Consider the following 19,812-nt stretch of genomic DNA (forward strand, 5'->3'; position numbering starts at 1 on the left):
TGTGTGTATTAAAGGTTACATACTGCCTGTACCCTGGCCCTGACTCAGAAAATGCAATCTTCCTGTAAATTAGTCCTCATACAAAAGGACAGCATTAGTTCAAATATAGCTGATTTTATTTCTATTTACCTCATGACTCTGAAAGTACTGAGGGAGGTGGGGGGGCTGCAATAAATCCGTTTCTCCCTTTAACAGCAGTAATCATCCTGAGTTCACAATTGGTGCAAAACACCATGGCAACAAACATTACCATATCTGCCATCACAACTGCACATTGTGGCCAAAAGGAAGAGAAGAAAACAAGATTTTTGCATACAAGCTCTGCTTCTGTTTCCCAGCTCCCGTTTTCACCGGCCTGTCTTCGCTTTCCCACGCAGCGAAGACGCGCTGCGTTCCCCACTTTCCCCGATGCAGATGTGGTGCCAGTAGACGGTGCTCCGATGTGCACGCTCAGCTGACTTGTTAAGGACCCGTGCAGCCAAAGCGCCAAACCGTCTGCTGAACTTAAGACAGTTCAGCAGCCGAAACCACACAGGAAATGGTGGGGAACTTATCTACATGCAAACAGGGTGTTGTACAGGCTGCTGGAGAAAAGTTGCTCATATATTTAAGAGAAAAATTGACACGAGTGTCGTCCTTAACAAAATAGTGTGACCTTTTTGAACTTTATCCATTAACCTTAATAATAATAATAATAATAATAATAATAATAAATATAATTATATCATATGATTTTTCTCACCTTAAGATTAAAGCTAACTTATATTTTCTTCACCTTTTTGGAAAGCAGACGTACAATACTTTGAAAGAGATAACCTACCACCTTACAGGGGTTGAAAATAAATGCACACCACACTTTTCAGATTTTAATGAATTTTTTTTTTTTTTTAGCCATCTTCAAAATTTTAAAACAAAATTCCAGTAAACACAGTGAGGTTTGTGGCTGTATAGCTATAGGAAAAGTGGAAAACGTTCTCGGGCAATGCCCACTTTGCCAAAGCACACGTCTCGGTTTTTCTTTAAAAACATCTCAGATATTCTCCACTAAAAACCTTGAAGGTGCAAGTTTTACACTCCAGACAGATCAAATCAAATCTGATATGATTAATTCAGTAGCAGTAGCATCCATTAAGAAAAAACTAAGTTTTCCCCTCATAGATTCAGGACATAAAGGAACAAAAATAAATAAATAAAATTGGTATTGCTGGTGACACCGGCCAGCCCAACAGGTCCGTCTCCTGCAGGGCCTCAGGCTGCTCTGACTGAGTGTCATTAGCTTGGTGGAGTTTACCTGCTTAGACTGGCTGCCTTTAATCCGCCAGTCACCTCTGTTATCCTATTAGTCAGCTGCACTGATGGAAAACAGCTGCAGCGATAGCGTGAAGGTGGAAGGAGGGAGGGCACTACAAATACACACAGTTTATTCTTTAGGTTACTGTCACTAAAGTATCACCAATGAAGCAAATTCAGTTAGAAATCAGCTGCGGGTGATGTAGACCGGGTGGGGTTTGTTTTTAAATGATCTGGGAAGTTGGATAAATCGGAGGATTTTTGACTGAACGATCAGATGTGAGTGAGTGGTGAGGATGCTGAGGGGCGTAGCGGCGTCGTGCCCCTCATGGTCAGCCTTCAGGGACTAACCCGCCCGCCACTCGCTGCCTGGGAGCGGAGGGAACAGCAGCCCCGCACTTCACCGCTCTCTGCCGTCCTCCAACCTTCGCGGATAACAGGAGAGGAGCCTGCTTCTGCTTCTGCCTCGCGGGGGAGTGAACTTACCATTCAAACAGGCAGTTCGGAGCGCGTGCTCTCGCTCGGAGCTCTCGCGGCGGGGCTGACTTGCGCCTACCAGTCCGCTCCGCGCGCAGCCTCCGGCGGCCACGGCACGCCGACAAGTACCGGGACGCCGCTCGCCGCTCCGGAGCGACTTCAGGTCAGAACCGAAACAAGAACCGAAAAAATTGTGCTTTGACACTTTGGTAGCATCACCTTCTTTTCTAATTATAGTTTCCAAGCTGGCTGCGTTAAACTGAGAGGTGAACACGCGGGATTAAAGTCTTAGTGAGGATGACCAGGTGTTGAACTGTAACTTTCCTGACCGATCTGAGCAGATGAGAAATTTTAAAGACCCAGTGCGGGCGCTGTCTGCATGTTTGCCTCGTGCTTTTTTTTTAAAAAATCACCTGTATTTAGCCTGCACTGAGCATGTGCTTATTATTTTAATTACTCGTATACGTATAGGCAGATGAAGTTATTTAAAAAAAAAAAGCAAATAATTTCGGTTTACCTGCACACTTTTCACATCATAAATTAGAGGTGGGTGACTCCAAAATATTGATAATATCGATACCAAGTTGGTATCTGATTGATACTAAGATGAAACTTTAATGTCATGTTCCCTATTGATTATTTTAAAATTATTTTGTCATTCTAGTTTTTTATGACTGCCATAAAAAAGATTTTGATTTGTTCATAAATCATGATAAAAAAAAAAATGTTTACTTGTAAAACAATGCACACAAATCAGGGTTTTTTCTGTTTATCATGGGAATATGTTGTCAAAATATTTTGTAGATTATCTATAAACTTTATCTAAATTCTGTCCTAGAAGTTTCATGAGATATCATATTTAAATAATTATTGGTATTATCAGTATCTGCAATACCTCTTGGTATCGGATTGATATCAAAATATGCAGCATTGCCTCTATCAAGTTTATTCTTTCACATTCTCAAGTTGACATTTGTCTCAATCCTTTTATGCTTGATGTAAAAATGCAAAAGTTTACTGTTGGAATTTAAATTGTTCAGGCTTTATGTGAAGGCAGCTGGAAATACCAAAAACTAGAAGGTAAAAAGGAGGAAGGCGAGATGGATGAATGGACACACTGATGGAATAATAGAGGGACAAACGGGCGGATGAATAAATTGATGCTAATACTTTTCTTCTGTTAGATGCAGAGGTGGGTAGAATACTCAGAAATTGTACTCGAATACGAGTAGCAATTCTTCAGCATCAGGTAAAGGTAACAAGTAGTCATCCAAGAAATTAGTTGTGGTGGTTGTGTCATGTGATCAGGATGTCTTGGACCTTAAGAGTTTTTCTGCATACATGCCACATTGAGAAACCTGTTCCCGCCAGCCCCCTTCGTCTGTGGTGGCGCTGCACCAAGAATAACTGAAGGAAACAAAATAAAAACCTCAGAAGAAGACACTAGGTGGAACTTCCTCCTTCACAAAATGTAACAAGAAGAATGGAGTGGCGTCACATTTTAGCAGTTGAAGATTTTTCTTGTCTTTGCAAAACACCACAAGCTAATTCTCCTACTTGCAATACTCCCACAACTTTGTTTTGGTTGTATTTGACCTGAATGTTCTGCCCTGCAGTTTGTCTCCTGCTTCTGGAGGACTCTCCAGTTCACTTGGCATTCACATGTGCATTCGAATCGCACCACAAACCTAGGTTCAACCAAACCTACCAGAGTTTGCTTATTATTTGGTCCGCACCAGAGTTTTGATTGTGCATTTACATCTCCCCAAATGAGCCGGACGTTCAAGGCAACCAAACTCGAGTTCGATTAAAGCAGACTAATCAGAACTGGTGTGAATGCGCCCTACGTGTCCTTCCTACACCTGTTGGCTTCTTGACGTGATCTCAGATATGCAGGAGAGAAAAAAGATGGCTTGATAATAGAAAAATTGAGAAATTTATAGCATTTGCATCTGGAAATGCAGGTTTTTCTACATTTTTTTTTCTTACTTGTGTAGACCTGGAAAATAGTGTTTCTGTCTAACTAGAGCAAACCTTACCTCTTTGACTCCAGTGTTCGCTGTGTTTCCTTTGGTTTAAGCCTGTGAAACTGTTGAATTTACAGCACACTGCGAGCTCAGAAGAGAGATATCTCCGCACTAAACACTTTACAGGAGCTGGATAGTCCCCTGGCAGCAGGCTCATTAAGAGCAACAAAAAGATTTCCTTTGATATATTTTTTTAATATGTCGTAAACATTAATCAGTCTTGCTTTCATGGCCTGCAGTGTCCCATGTGTTGATAAATTCCAAGTTTATGGGCTTGGAGTTTTGTTGTGATCCCAGAGATGTCATTTCCTAATGAAGGCGTCCGCAGCTTGTTGCCTAGATTTTTTTTATGAGCAACAAGCCGGTGGAATAAAGGCACAGAGGCCCTGGCTCATCAGTTCTTCAATCTGACTGGATGGGATGACCTTGGGTAGCTGAGCTGCAGTGTTTAGTGCAGCCGGGGGGGGGGGGGGAAGCAGAATTTGATTTGGGGAGCTTTCTTACTACTACTGCCCCTCGTTTAAGATTTGTGCAAAACTCAACTTGTACAACCGTTCATTGCTTTACAGCTAGAAACCTATAGTCAGCACCCGGGTTGTCAAAAATAATTGCAGTGAACCTTCGCTATAACTCGGGTCACCTTTCACGGCCTCGCTGTTTTTTTGTTTTTTTTTCACAGTACATTGTGTTCTGCGTCCTGATTGGCTAAACAGTCTCCGCGCTTCTTCTCTACCTGTGTGCCAATAACGTTACGGTATTTAAATATACGTAATACAGCTTGGCAAATTTTGGCAAATGTTTTTGCCCAGAAGAAAAAAGAGCGACAACAACTACCGATAACTATGTTCTTCTCTCGAAAAAACACACCTGCCCCACAGGCTTCAGAAGAAAAAGCCACTAGAGAGCGGAGTCAGGCTGCAGTATCACAGTGAAATACGCGAGTCACAATTTGTCCTACTGTACTTCGTATTGATGATTACAATGATTCTTTTACTGTAGTTATTTGTAAGAAAGCGTTATATTTGTTTCAAAAAATGATTGGGCCTGAAAACAGGTTTTGTTCTTTGGTTTCAATGTAGAGTATTTAATTATGCTGTATAATAATTGTAAAAAGTAAAGGTAACTACTTCACGGATTTCGCCTATCACGGGTTTTTTTTTTCGGAACGCAACCCCCGCGATAAACGAGGGTTCTCTGTATCTCGATTTACTATTACTATTAAAAGGAACTATTTAAAGATATTAATTTGCATCAAATCGATCAAGTGACTCATTCACTTTTGGCCAAATTTGTGTATTTCTTCTTTTTCAGATGTTTATAAAGGAAGCTTATGTTTCTAATTTATTATAGAAGGATCTTTTATTTTTGCCTCCATTTCATTTTGTTGTCAATAGCAAGTTTACAGACAAATGGAAGCACACACTAAAGTAAAGCAGCTATAATAAAACAATTGCACAACTGACTCAAAGGTACACACTTTCATGAAGGACAGTAGAGTACAATAAAATGATCAATATCGTTCCACAGTTGGGGAAAATCAGGCATGTTAAAGGTTAATGAAATCATTCGTATTCAATAGGATTGAAAAATATAAACACAGAATCATATACTGTACATATGGGATAAATACGCATTGAACTGGGCACGGTCCCTTCACCTGCCCATTGGTCTTGCACATTATTTTAGAATTATGATGCCTGTTCGTGCAACTCCAAATTTTTGTAACTTAACATATATCACAAAACGACAATACGCTGCAGGTGGACTGTCCTCGCGCCCCAGCACCGAGTTTTCTGGATATTAAGATTAATTATATATATTTTTTTCTCTTGCCTAAAAAGAAAGAGAGCATGTGCCTTCAAAAAATGTTACTGTAATATCAAAAACAGTGTAGAGTATATTTTCTAGTATCAATATCAAGTTTGAAAATTAAGTATTGGGTCATCTCTATTTAGCACGTCTTATGGATTTACAGTCTTTACAACTGAATTTGTGCTTCTTGAGTCACTCCATGGGATTCATATAATTGTACTCTTTGACAAGGTTTTTGTTTTTTGCTAAAGTCTGAACTTCTAAGGCTGAGAACTTAACATTGGTAGAGCTATGGAGTAGAGAATGAACATCTACCCAAAATTAACAAGAGTTTTACAATTGCATAATTGGTGCTAAAATCTCACATTTGTAAATGTGACCATTGTGAAAACTATAGGGTGATCCCTGGGGTTGCTGCAAACCAAATTTTGGATGCATATTTGTTTTCTCTATTGGCAATCGCAATTGGTTACGTGACATGCGACGGGGGAAACTATTTTAAGAGGAAGGCTCTGCTGATAATTGCCGCCTCAGCCAGACTTAGTCCTGTCTTTTCTGAGTGCTCTAATGATTTCAATCCAGAGGGGAATGTAATTCCTCTGAATGGCAGTCCTTTTCTCAAGCTCTTTTACCGCGCATCACAGTGAATCATGGCAACTTTCACCAGCTGCCAGCCAGACGAAGACGCATTGCGAGTCAAGGCCTGATGAAACTGCTCTAGCGGCGATGCCGCCATTTCCACTTCAAAGCACGCCGGTGCTGAACGGAAAGTATTCCACACGTGAGTGCCCAACGGCTCATTCCAAAGTTTCTGCGAGTTTCTCATAACGATCCGACTTCCTGCTTTAAGAGCTTTCCTGTAAGGTATCTTCCTTTAGTCCTCGGCTGCCGTAGCGTGAAGGTTGAGTCCAAGTCAGCGCTGGCTTTGCTGTAATCAGTTATTCAGTTCTGCCGTTCAGCCTCAGACAGAGGAATCCCCCCAGCTCACCACACACCCAATCAGCCTTTTAAGTGCGCGGCTTTACAGTTGTAGGTCTTCGACCCGAGGCTGCAGCAGAAAAATGTTTCCAGGCTCCAGGGGGGGTTTGGTGGTTGGCAAGCCTCTGGTGCTTGTACAAGTATATTTCACCAACAGTTGTCCTGCACTGGGGCCTCTTGGCTCAGTCACAAACCGTCTTTTCTTCCTTCAGAGTATTCCCTTCGGACATCTCTCTGCCTTTTTGATTTGCCCTCTGTTTCCACTTAACAGTCCTGGCTGTTTTCCAAGAAACACCTCAGCAATAGTCTTTTTTTTTTTTTTTTTTTTTTTTTTTTTTACCCTTTCTGAAAACCTGAGCAGACTGCACAAACTCTGCGGGGAATGCAAGGCATTTCACAAGAAAAGGAAAACGTCCTCAGCCACATTTTCCCTCAGTCGTGAAGTTATCACAGATGATTGCTAAATGACAATTAAAGTCCGTCGTCTTCCGCCTGTCGAGAATCCCCACAATTGCCGCCTTAATCTTTCCTGAGCGCAATCAGCCATGTTGAGACGACACGTCGGTCCTGCAATTAGGCTTGCCAGATTAAAGCGCGGCGTTTTATTGGCGGTGGCTCATTTGGTGATGCTTATTGGCAGGTGCCATTTGGTGAAGCACAGCATGACCACTGCCAGCTTCCACTGTATGTAAAAACCATGTTATATTCCTCTTAGCACCACAACAAGAGATATTATTTTCCTCTTGATCTGAATTTTGATTAGATCTTTGTTGAGAAAGTCGTTAATTTGCTGAGCTGATTATTATTTGGCCCAGGCACTTGCAGTACCTACAAGTATTTACATCTCGATGTCAGATGTTATGCAATATGATGACACAAATGAAAAAGGTGCTAACATGATTTCCAATCAAAATCTTCTATTTTATTCTTTAATCTAAATCGTTCCATTGTAGCTCTGGCTCCATGTTTATTGTCGTGCTAGAATAGGAATGCCCACCCTATTCTCAAGACCTTTGTAGTTTCTATAACAGGTTGTCTTCCAGGATTGGTCTGTTTTATGTCAGTCCATCGCCCCGTCGACTGACAAACCCCCTCTCTACTGAAGGAAAGAAAACCTTCTACACGATGCTACCACAACTAATGGTGGAATGAGGAAGGTGTGAGGATAGGGTTAGTTTTTGGCAGAACTAATCCTCCCTCATGCCAAAGAGCTCAATTTTGTTCTCATTTGCTAAGTTTCCTTCATGACTTGTTGGCAAATTGCAAACAAGACTTATGTCTTTCTTTGAACATTGGCATTTTCTCAAGACTCTTCCTTGTAGAATTACGTGACTAATAATTGTCCTAACTTGATTTCCTCTGACGTGGATGGTCAATCTTTATAGTAAATTAAGTAAGTGTGGAAATCTTGGTTGATTCTCTGATTTGAAAAATCAGAGAATGTTTAGGTGTCTGTTCAGTGGACTGCGTTCAGTTGGGGACCAAAGTTGCGACATTTTACATTTTCAGGTAGATTGTCAAATGAACCAAACCCTTTGAGAAACATGTTTACTCTCTCACTTGTGGTGGCGCTGCCCCAAGTATCACTGAAGGGAAACAACATGAAAATCATAGAACAAGACACTGAGCACAACGACCTTCTTCACAAAATAGAGACAAAAATGGAGTAGTATCAAATTTTAGCAGTTGCAGGAATTGTTTTTTATCTTTCATCAACAATTGACTCAGGACAAGCCATTTCTCCCTCTAGCACTAGGTTCTTGCATTTGTTTTGGTTGTATTTACCCAGAAGGCCCTGCGCTGTAGTCTGCTTACTGCTTTTGGAGATGTCTCAGATCCACTTTGAGTTCAAAAATGCATCCAAACGGTGCCAGAGGTGACTTAAACTAAACGGAGACTCAGGTTTTTATGTGGACCAGAGTTTGCTTGTTTTGGTTCGCATCAGAGTTCTCTTATTGAAAGGTAGAAACACTGAATCAGTTATACAGAGAAATGCGCATTTGTCTTTAAGATATTTTATTCAAGGGTTCAACAAGCTTAGACTGTTGAGAAAAGACGAGAATGAAGAAACATGTGCATACATCGCTTTTTTTGTACAGCTTGTCACGTACACAAATTCACACTTCCCTAAAAGAACTTTCCATCTCAAGCAACAGCTTACATAAAAAGATAAAGTCTGATACACATCTGGTTTTGCATCTGGAACCTCTGAACACATTTCAACCAAAGATCAAGATGATAAAAACATTTTTGTAAGTTAATTTTTCCGGTAAATAAGTCCAAAGTACAAAATTTGTCACCACAAAGCCAGTTACAGATTGGTTCTCTGGTTGTTATTTAGGGGTGTTAGAGTAAAGTGGGCTGAGAACACAAACTGCATGGTTTTGTAACGTGTTTTTGTACAAGTTAAAATTTTTCTTCCTCACAAATACTTTGTGTTGGAGCATCAAACATAACCCTGTGGTTTGTGGTTGTGATGTGACGCATGCGGTGTGAATACTTTTACGGGGCTCTGCACTCTGAACCGAGTGTGTTGCTCTTTCCTTCAGTGTCTTCATGACTGCAAAACGTCTTCCGTGCTAGTTATTTTCATCACTGTGATCGTTACAGGCTGGCAGTCTCGGTGACCTTGTCAGGGGAAGAAAATAAATGCACTCAATAGGGACTCGATATCGTATGAGCACCACTTCAGACGCTCAGCAAGGCCACGTAAGGTTCTCTGCAGGGTTATATTTGCAAACTGAAACGGAGGAAAACGGACTTTGGCAGCGGACTTTATGGGTTTGCTCTTGTTGGGTTTATTTAAAGGCGAAGCTAATTGTTATGCCTCCGAGGTCCATTGGTAATTAGAAGTTATCTCGGGCCGCTTCTCACATGGTCACCGCTCTAATTGGCAGTCGAAACTGCATACCACCTGGCCCGTGCCTTCAACTCGACAAGCGCTGCGGGCGAAACCGACGACCACGGCTTCAAGCAGGGACGCCCTCTCCAAAGACGAAACGCAGCAAAATGGGAAAAACACAGAGGAAAAGGACAAAGAAGTGACGACAGAGGCGCATTGGCTGCAGGCGGAATGAGCCTCTTTAAATAATTTTTGTTTATTGACAGAGAAAACCTAGAAAGGCTAAGAGGTTTTAGATAAATGATTGGATAGACGATGGGTATTTACAGAAACTGTTACGTGAATGACTGTTTAAAAGACAAACTTCTAAGCTGCACATTATTTGTTGATTATAATTGAGATAGAAGCTGATTAAAAATCAGCTTGAGCCTTAGATGTCAGGAGTAAGAACATTTTCTATGGATTAATTCCCACCATTAGGACTTTATTTTGAGGAAGGAGAGGTTAAGAGAAGAGAAAAATTCAACCAATTTTTTTTTTTATCCTTTTGTCAAACATAGAGAAACAATCAGCATGTAGTATTTCATCTGTCAGTTTCTCCCTGCATATTGTCACCTTCCATAATGACTCAAGTCTTTCTTTTCTTTTTTTTGCCAAAAGATGAATTTGGCTTTAAAAAAAAAAGATTATTGCTATGGCAATGCTGCTGTAATGATATCAGGGATAAATCCATATTGTTCTCCTTTTGTTTCTTAACTAATTGCAGCAAATATATCTCTGTTACCTTAGATGACTTGCATCAGACTAAATATACCTTATTGACATCCAGAGTGCTCATTCCTGAGATTTAAAATTTTTTAGCCTGCAAACATAAATCTGTTGAATCCCTCCGACTCACTCATGAAAAAATTTGCCTATTTGCTCTTTTATTTTTTTTATAGATTATATGAAAACTATTTGATTGAAAATGCTACTTGGACAGCTGAAATATTTATGTTCAATGCTAATTTAAATGCCATTGGGTGATGTCTGTACAGTCGCCGGTTCAGGATTGGTATTTACTCGTCGCGTTCCTTGTTGGCTGTAACCCCGGGGAGCAAAGAAGAGCACCGTAGACGTCAGCTCTTTCAATATTTCAAATACGGTTTGCGTATTAATGCATATTAAGGGATATTTGGTGTTTGAATTAGTAACATAAGTATTTGTAGGTATTTTAAAGGGATTCAGTTATTTGTGGATCTTGGCTGTTAGCAGAATTCTGAGGTCCCTAACCCTGTGAATGTTGAAGATCCTTTGCATTGATATTACATGCCTTGATATTGTAATGATTATATATTTGATATTTTTATGTGTTATAGCTGAGACCAGCCAAAGCGTAATAATCAACAACAGGGATTAAGTTAATTATTGATATTTATTGTTGAATACATGAAGGATTCCCTGCTAGCTTTATCCGTTCGTTGTCAACCCAACATAGGGATCACACCAAACAGGATGTAAGTATTCAGGGAAGTGCCACAAAATAACCAAAACAAACAAAATGAATGGAAAAAGTTGTTAGCCCGCCCTCACAAGTACTAGAAGCAGAAAAATGATCCTAACTGGGCGGACTAACAAAAAAGAAAAAAAACAAACGCTAAAAGGACAGCAGGAGGCAGTGCAAAAACTGTGAAACAAAAATTACTAAATGCATATTAAATCATTTTAATCAAATCAACCTAAAACACATTAAAACACTGCCTACCTGCATTGGATAAATCAACACTTCCAAATCAAATCTTGGTGTATCCAATGTGGTGCAACCCTAGCAAATAAAACAATATATAAACACACAATTCATTCGGATTAAAAAGACCAATGTATAAAACCTACCTGCGGCGTCGAACACCCACGCCCAGGTAACGCTACCAGCCAACACCATCAACAATGCAGTCCTGTATAAAAACACCACATCAGCACAACTTACTTAAAAGAATCACTTTAAAATATCACAATATTCACATATCAGATCACGCTCCCGTGTCACTGAACCTTAAATTAGATTTTAAAAAGGGGGGGTGGAACTGGCGTTTAAATAACACTCTGTTGAAAGATAAGGAATTTTGCTCTTTTATTTCAAACGAAATTAAGTCATACCTGAGTGCTAATGACAGGGGGGATGTAGATGACTCGATGCTCTGGGAAGCAATGAAGGCGGTTATAAGGGGATGTATAATTTCGTTCGAGGCAGCAAGGGGTAAAGAGTCCAAGATTAGGTTGGATAAAATAGAAGGCCTGTTGACCAGCTTAGAAAACTCATACAAATTAAAGCAGTGTCCAGATACATTGAATAAAATAACAGCTCTACGGTATGAATATAACTCTATTATGTCTAGGAATGTTTCTAAATTACTGGGACAAGTCAAACAAAAATACTTCGAGTTAGGTGATAAACCTCATAAGCTTTTAGCCCGGCAGCTTAAACAATCACAGGCCTCTAGAGCCATACATCGCATTAAGCTTGAAGATGGAACTTTTCTCACAGAACCGGATAAAATCAATAACTGCTTTGTGGACTTCTATGCTAGTGTTTATCAGTCACAGGAAAAATTAGACATTGAAAATCTGGAAAGATTTTTTGAAAATTTGAATTTGCCAAAACTTCCATCAGATTCAGCTGAAGCTCTGGAAGCCGACATAACTTTACAGGAAATTGAATCTGTTATCTCTGCACTTCCCAATAACAAAGCTTCAGTGTTGACTTCTTCAAAGTATTTAGTTCAAAATTATCACCTCTACTTTTGCGTATGTTAAACCATTCTAAGCAAGTGTCAAGACTGCCCCCCACTTTATACAGAGCCAATATTTCGCTCATTCCTAAACCTGGCCGAGATCCGGAGGTTGTTTCATCCTACCGCCCAATTTCGTTGTTACCTCTAGAAACCAAAATTCTTGGGAAAATTCTAGCCAATAGACTCAAAGAACATATAGGTTTAATCGTCCATCCGGATCAGACTGGCTTTATGCCAGGTAGGCATATGTTTTTTAACCTGCGGCGTCTTTTCAATATTTTATATTCAAATCATTCAAATGAGTCCATTGTTATTTCGCTAGATGCACAACGTGCATTTGACCAAGTAGAATGGCCTTATATGATGTATGTTCTCAAAAAATTTGGTTTTGGACCCTTGTTTACAGAATGGATTAAAATAATTTATTCACACCCAACTGCTTCCGTCATTACTAATCAGAATATCTCCTGTCCCTTTGCTATTCATCGCGGTACACGTCAGGGCTGCCCCCTCTCCCCATTTCTCTTCGCAATCATTATTGAACCTCTGGCCGCCAGCATTAGGCAAAACCCCTTAATATCCCCTATTGAGATGTTTAATTGTAAACATCATATTTCGCTGTATGCTGATGATATACTTTTGTATGTCTCTAACCCACGGAAATCGCTGTCTCCTCTTTTGACGATGATCAACAGTTTTGGCAGTTTCTCAGGTTTTTCTATTAACTGGGACAAAAGTGAACTAATGCCACTTACCACAGATGCTGATTTGGTATATTTGACGTCCACATCGTTTAAGATAGCTTATGACTCCTTTACATATTTGGGCGTGTTGGTAACAAAAAAACCAGAACATCTTTTACGACTGAACTGGCAGAGTAAAATTCTTCAACTCAAGCAGAATATTGATTTCTGGAAGACGCTCCCACTATCCATGGCCGGTAGGATCAATGCCATTAAAATGGTGGTATTACCGCGATTCCTTCATTTATTTCAATCTGTCCCATGTTTTATAGGTGTATCCTACTTCAGACAATTAGATTCTATTATTATTCCCTTTATTTGGGGCTATAAAAGAGTCAGAATTTCCAAAAAACACTTATGTAAACCAGGAATGGAGGGTGGGTTCTCCTTACCAGATTTCAAGCAATATTACTGGGCTTGCCATTTATACATCCTGGCGTGGTGGAGGAAGGGCCCACTCCCGTCTGATGTGACCTGTCCTACCTGGTTATCTTTAGAGCGTCTGCATTGTTGTAATTCGTCTCTACCTGCCCTCCTTAACAGCCCCATTAAAGTCAGTAAAACACTCTATACCAATAGTTTTGTCATTGGCCATACTATCAGAATCTGGAATCAGATACAAAAATTTATAAAAGCTCCGGAGGTTTACTTTGACACTCCTATCTGTGAAAATCACTCCTTTGCACCAGGTCTCAGTGACGCCGTCTTTCGGATGTGGAGAATGAAAGGCGTCAGTGTGATAGGTGATCTATATATTAATGGAACTTTTGCGTCTTTTGCACAGTTATGCTCTAAGTATAATCTTCCCCCGTCGAGTTTTTTTCGTTATCTGGAGGTTCGGGACTATGTTCAGAAAAATTTATCGGATTTTGGAACTTTAACAAAACATAAAACCCTAGAGGAAATAAATAAATTTGATCTTGTCAGTCGGGGGGCAGTGTCTCACTTTTATAAGATCTTTAATAATATATGTGTAGACACATCCAGGATTAAAAAGGCATGGGAGGTTGAGTTGGGGCAACAGTTATCTGAAGATCTATGGGAGGAAGGTTTGAAAAGTATTCAAGAATGCTCAGTCAATGCCAGACACAACCTCATACAGTTCAAAACCATTCATAGGCTCCATTATTCGAGGGAAAAGCTGAGCACTTTCTTTCCTAGTGTGTCTCCAATTTGTAATCGATGTCGGGTTGCTATTGGTAACTTGACGCACTCCTTCTGGTCATGTGTTCAGCTTCACTCATTCTGGAAGAAAATTTTTAATTTTTTTTCAACAGCTTTTGGAAAAAAATGGGATCCAGAACCTCTTATTGCCATCATCGGGGTCTCTAGTGCTTTGCAACCAGCCACTAAAAGTGTGAAAAGGGCTGTTTTGTTTGGTATGGTGATTGCTAAAAGATTGATTTTGAGATTTTGGAAAAAGGACTCGGTGCCCACATTTGATTTGTGGTTGGGAGAACTAGCAAATACTCTGCATCTGGAAAGACTGAGATACTATAACGAAGATAAGGTCAATGTGTTTGAGGAAATATGGGACCCTGTACTAAAATCCCTTCAATGAAAAAGTGTTTATGACAAACCCGTCACTGTTTAATACCCTGTATAACTGCCCTTTTTCTTTTCTTTTTTCTCGTGCGTGTGGAATGGTTTGGATCAACTTGTGGTGTTTTCATCATGTTGTCTTGACTGTGTAAGTGTTATATGATGTGCTGTTCTGTGTTGGTAAGGGAAGGGTGGGGATTTGATCCTTTATGTTAATTTTTGTATATCCATTTGGAAAATTTAATAAAAAAAAAAAAAAAAAAAAGAATCACTTTAAAACGATTTCCCCCAACCTACCACAGCCAGCAAACAGCGTTGGCCCAACACACAGCTGGTCTAACACACGGGAAATTGACACCTGGCCACCACCCCATCAGCTTCCCTTTTATGGAGGCACAGGCTGGAGAGAGTGCAACACCTAATTGTGCCACCTGTTACATATGCATTCTTTTTTCTTTTTTTTTTCTCCCCTCCAGGGGGCCTTACATGAAAGTAGGCTGACAGGAAAGGGGGAAGGAGACTGGGGAAGACATGTGGCAAATATCGCCGGGTCCGGGAATCGAACCCACGACTGCCGCGTCGAGGACTCATGGCACGCCCATTTGTATGTATTCTAATAAAAATTTAGCAATAAACCTCATGATGATAAATCATAAGCTACTTGGATTACAATGAAAAAACTGGTTAGCCTTTTTGAGCTAGCTAAACTAGACTCACTTAGGCTTTTGAAAGACACCTTGACGTTGCAATTACCATATATTTAGGCTATTTTCTGCAGTCTTATAATGGAAAATTAGCAACAAACCTCATGATAATAAACTATAAGCTACTTATTAGAACGAATAAAATGGTTAGCCTTCTTGAGCTAGTTTAATGCTTTGAGACACGTTGTTTGTTTTTCTTGACAAGTTCAGAATTTTGCTGCCCAGCTAAAGTAAGTAGAAGAGCAGAGAGTCTTTGGGAGATGACGAGTCAAAGTTCGAGCATCGGTTCGTACTGCGGCGTCCTGGACAAGTTGACTTCAATCAAGGAGGCGAACCGAAGCCGTTTGAGGCTTAAAGCACTCCTTTTGAAGTCAACATAATGCAAGAAATTAGTGTTCCATAGAAATTAGTGTAATCTTTTAATACTCGCACACACACACCAGGACAGGCACACTCCTCCTCTGCTGCAGTTTCCTAACGACCAAGGAGATGACAGCTCGGTGACACCCTGTTCAGCCTCCCAAGGTTTGTTTACCTGCGCTGTGAATTAAAACGACGTTAAACCTGTGGAATAACCTGTAACTGGCAGCTTTTTAATTCGATCTGTTCAAAGCTTAAGGGGGGGGAGTAATGAGATTAGTTGCAATTTTAGACGGGGACAAATGACATTTAAAAGCTGTTCTTGCTTTAGGTTTTCGCAGAAGTTGGTGAAATGCAGTTGCATTTGCAGAGCCTCGCTGGAAGCTGTGCTGAGGAAGTGATTTAATCAAGAGATAGTGCAGCTTGTTTACACGCTGAATTGGAAAACCCACACCAGGACCAGCTGAATAGAGACTTGACTCGGCCACGTATTATTAGGACTTATGTTGCTTTTTATTATTATTGTTATTATTATTCACCCGTGGCCGTAGTAAATCTTGATTTATTGGATATCACAATCTGTCGGCCGTTCAGAGAGCCAGACAGAAGTGGGTCGAGGATGACACGGGGAAAATCTCTGATAAACTGCACCATGCATCTCTGTGCTGCTGTAGAACAAAAAGGTTTTTGTCTTTCTGTATTCCGAAAAGTCAACGGCTTTGTTTGGTCTCGGCGCCCATGCCTCTGAACTTCACACCGATTCCCAAAATGTGACGGCTCCTTATTGTTCTTTCATCACGATAGGAGTTGAACATGTAAATCAGACTTGCGATCAGTACCGTGTCTTGATGGGTGGGCTGAATGGAGACAAATCTGTAAATTGCTTCCTAACAGTATTATGATGGCAGCATTGGGTAGAGTGTGTCGGCAGACAGCGGAGCAGAGGACGGTGTGGGTTTGTCTGATTTGTTGGCTGTGTGGCTTTTGTTTTTCTGTGGAGCACAGACTCTGAGCTTGTCCGGCATGTGTTTTAGCCTGTCACCTAATGCAATAAACAGTATGTTCAGTGCACTCTTAAAACATAAATGATACTTTTATTGTGTTCTGCATTTGATAACCAGTTCACAATCAGCCAGAATTAATATAGTCTACACTGCAGGGGTATCAAACTCCAGTCCTCAAGGGCCGCTTTCTTGCAACATTTAGATGTGTCTCTGCTGCACCATCTGAATAGAATAATTAGGTCATTAGCAAGACTCTGGAGAACTGATCTATACAAGGAGGAAGTAATTAAGCCATTTCATTCCAGTGTTTTGTACCTGTGGCACATGTAAAAACCAGAGGTGTGACCAAGTCACTGAGTTGCAAGTCTCAAGTAAGTCTCAAGTCTTTGTCCTCAAGTCCGAGTCAAGTCTCAAGTAAAGACAGGCAAAAGTCGAGTCAAGTCTCAAGTCAGGAACCTTTAATTTCAAGTCATTTCGAGTCGTTTTTATTTTATTTTATTTTTATAATTTGCAATTATACAAAAAATTCAAATAATAGACCATTTGTTCGTTTTAAAATATGTATTTATCTCAAATGATAGAACATGTGTAGCTGAACACAAAGTATAAAAACATTTTTAAATTGGACCACTTTATTGCCCAGTTCTGTTAAACTTGATATTCAATAAAAAAAGACGAAAATGCTGACATTTCCACAGCACAATACAAAGAACCATAACAGCAGTTTTTTCCTCTTTTCTCTGACCTGTCAAAACAATATATTGTCAATATAATTTCCCAACGTAGATGTCTTCAAATACACCAACCATCCTTAGATGATACTAGACCCGGCTCATCATCATGATGGGACAAAGAGACTCTGTTCCCTGTGTTCAGGTCCAGAATCTGCTTTCTGGTCCGGCGCCCCGCTCACTATCCACCGGCTTCGTGAGCTAACACGGTGCACATTATTTGTGGAGCCATTTGAAGGACCGGATTTATGGTAAATAATCACCAATTTAACCCGGAGTACACATGCTAACACGAAGTTAGCTAAAGTCAACTATCTTACAGCAAAAGAAAAGTGCCACCTACCGATCTTTGTGAAGCTTCAAATGCCGGACAAAGTTGGACGTCGTGGCATCTCCATCCGATATTCTCTTCTTGCATGTTTTACAAGTTGCAGTTCGTTTTTTAGTCGAAAGTTCATAACCTACGTAGCCAAAAGAAATTACTCGCGGAAGCATATCCGAGCGGTTATTTCGTATTTCGTTCCCTGAGCTCTGTAGCTTTGCCGCGGTTTTTTAAACGTCCAAATCCTGTTAATTTGATTGGTTGTGCTGCAGCTACGTACACATACATACATACATAAGGAGAGAGGAAAACCATAGTGACGGTCTGCGCATATTGGTACGGAATGAGTGACATTAATTAATGACGCCACTTTATAAATAATGTGTTTTAAATTTTAAGACTGAGTAAAAAAATCAAGTCTTTTCAAGTAAACAGCTTCAAGTCGAGTCAAGTCCCAAGTCAATGGCATGAAAGTCAAAGTCAAGTCCGAGTCTTTGAGCATTTTTTCAAGTCAAGTCTCAAGTCGTGATTTTAACGACTCGAGTCTGACTCGAGTCCAAGTCATGTGACTCGAGTCCCCACCTCTGGTAAAAACTGCAGGACAGCGGCCCTTGAGGACTGGAGTTTGAGACCCCTGGTCTACAGTTCAGTGATAAAACATTTGCCGCTTTCTAAATTTAGTATTTTGTCTTGCCTACATGTTTCTGATCACAAAACAAAATTTTTAATCAGACAAAGCAAACTTGATTAAATTCAGTAGGTGAGAAAAAAAGCTATCCATACCTACCTATAGTGATCGTCTCCTAAACCTAAGGACTTGCTGTGCCACTCTTGCAAAGGAAAAGTGCCATCTATCAGTCCTCTTTCACATTGGAGGACTTTTGGCCTGCTCTTCATTTTAGAATTGATCATATTTTAGGAAACGGACGGCATAACCCTAGTGTGCTTGAGGTTAAGGTTACAAACTGTTGGTCGGAAATTCTTATTTAGCATTTTCTGGTTGAGATCAACATTCATGAGTCTATCAGTTCATCACGTTGTCCAGTTCTCAGAATAGCAAAGCAGTTCCAGACCATCACACTACCATGTTTGACTATTGATATATTTGTTTTCTCTTAAATTTTGTGTTGTACCACGTATGCTACAACCATATGTGGTACAGCAAAATGTAATGTTTCAATTATATTTTTGTGTTTTTATGATGTAAAGCACTATGAACTGCCTTGTTGCTGAAATGTGCTACACAAATAAAACTCCATTTTTGATTGATTGATATGCAACAGGTTACACACCTTCCAAAATGTTCCACCGTTGTTTAATCAGTCAATTGACGTTAAGGCAAGTGAGGCCTTCTGTGCTTAGATGTTGTTCTGGGTCTTTTCTGTTGCCTCCTAGATGAGTGGTTGATGCACTTTTGGAGTAATTTTGGTTTGCCCGCTGCTTCTGGCAAGGCTTACTACTGTTTTGCATTTTCTCCATTTGCGAATAATGGTTCTCCTCTTTACTAGCAATGACACCAGAACTCTTTCAAGAAAAACAGATGACAGTAACATTTCTTCATCCTTTCCTGAATTTCATTAGATCGTGGTATACTAGGTTTGTATTTGAGATGCTTATAGCCTACTTCATATTGCCGAACGGGTTCTATTTCAGTCATTTCTCTATTCTTTTTTTGCTGACAGTAATCAGGGCTGGGAATAGCTAGTGAAATTAATTCAGGTCAGTTAATTTATAATTTAACAGGAAGACCTTTTTCACATGCCAGATGTAGATGACCTTTTCCCAGGTTTCACCAACTCAAATTTAAGACATTTTAAGACCGCCATGAATGGAATTTAAGACCTATATCTCCGCAGAAATGTGCAAACGTCGTTCAGTTCTGGGTTAATGCGACAAATTTGCATGTACCCACTGAAGATGGGGGGGGAAAGCTAGCTACCTAGCAGGGATATGTTAGAAGTGACAAAAGAGAAAATGGGCAGCAAATATCTTGCACAACTCTATAATTTGCCAAGTTTCATAGCAGGTTAACACAGACGGAAAAACAGAACTGGCATTCACAGCCCAATCACAATAAACAAGCCAATTATTACTTCCGCTAATACCCCTCGGCAACCAGTTTTAATAACACTCCATTAATCAAACGTGGTGCGGAAAGCAGCAGTTTTGCTCAGTGAACGTTTCTCCTTGACTGGACACACAGTTACAG

At 40.2% G+C, this 19,812-nt stretch overlaps 1 protein-coding gene and 1 long non-coding RNA gene across 3 annotated transcripts in view; one reads left to right on the plus strand and one right to left on the minus strand.

Moving 5' to 3' along the window:
• Positions 1-1,491: 1,491 nt before the first annotated feature.
• Positions 1,492-19,812, plus strand: part of LOC114155585 (CMP-N-acetylneuraminate-beta-galactosamide-alpha-2,3-sialyltransferase 1-like) — a 105,647-nt gene continuing 87,326 nt past the window's right edge. The window contains exon 1 of the mRNA XM_028035551.1: positions 1,492-1,930. The gene's annotated coding sequence lies outside the window, so the exon portion shown is untranslated. The remainder of the gene's footprint in view (positions 1,931-19,812) is intronic.
• On the minus strand, positions 8,584-16,772 carry LOC114155589 (uncharacterized). 2 transcript variants are annotated; one of them, XR_003597784.1, is made up of 4 exons: positions 14,780-16,772; positions 11,299-11,360; positions 11,171-11,230; positions 8,584-11,092 (listed from the first exon to the last, which is right to left on the minus strand). It is a non-coding gene; the product is annotated as an uncharacterized LOC114155589 (long non-coding RNA). The 2 variants fall into 2 exon arrangements; XR_003597783.1 differs by having other exon boundaries at positions 11,171-11,360.

The sequence above is a fragment of the Xiphophorus couchianus genome, chromosome 13 (genome assembly GCF_001444195.1).
Source record: "Xiphophorus couchianus chromosome 13, X_couchianus-1.0, whole genome shotgun sequence".
Taxonomy (NCBI): Eukaryota; Metazoa; Chordata; class Actinopteri; order Cyprinodontiformes; family Poeciliidae; genus Xiphophorus; species Xiphophorus couchianus.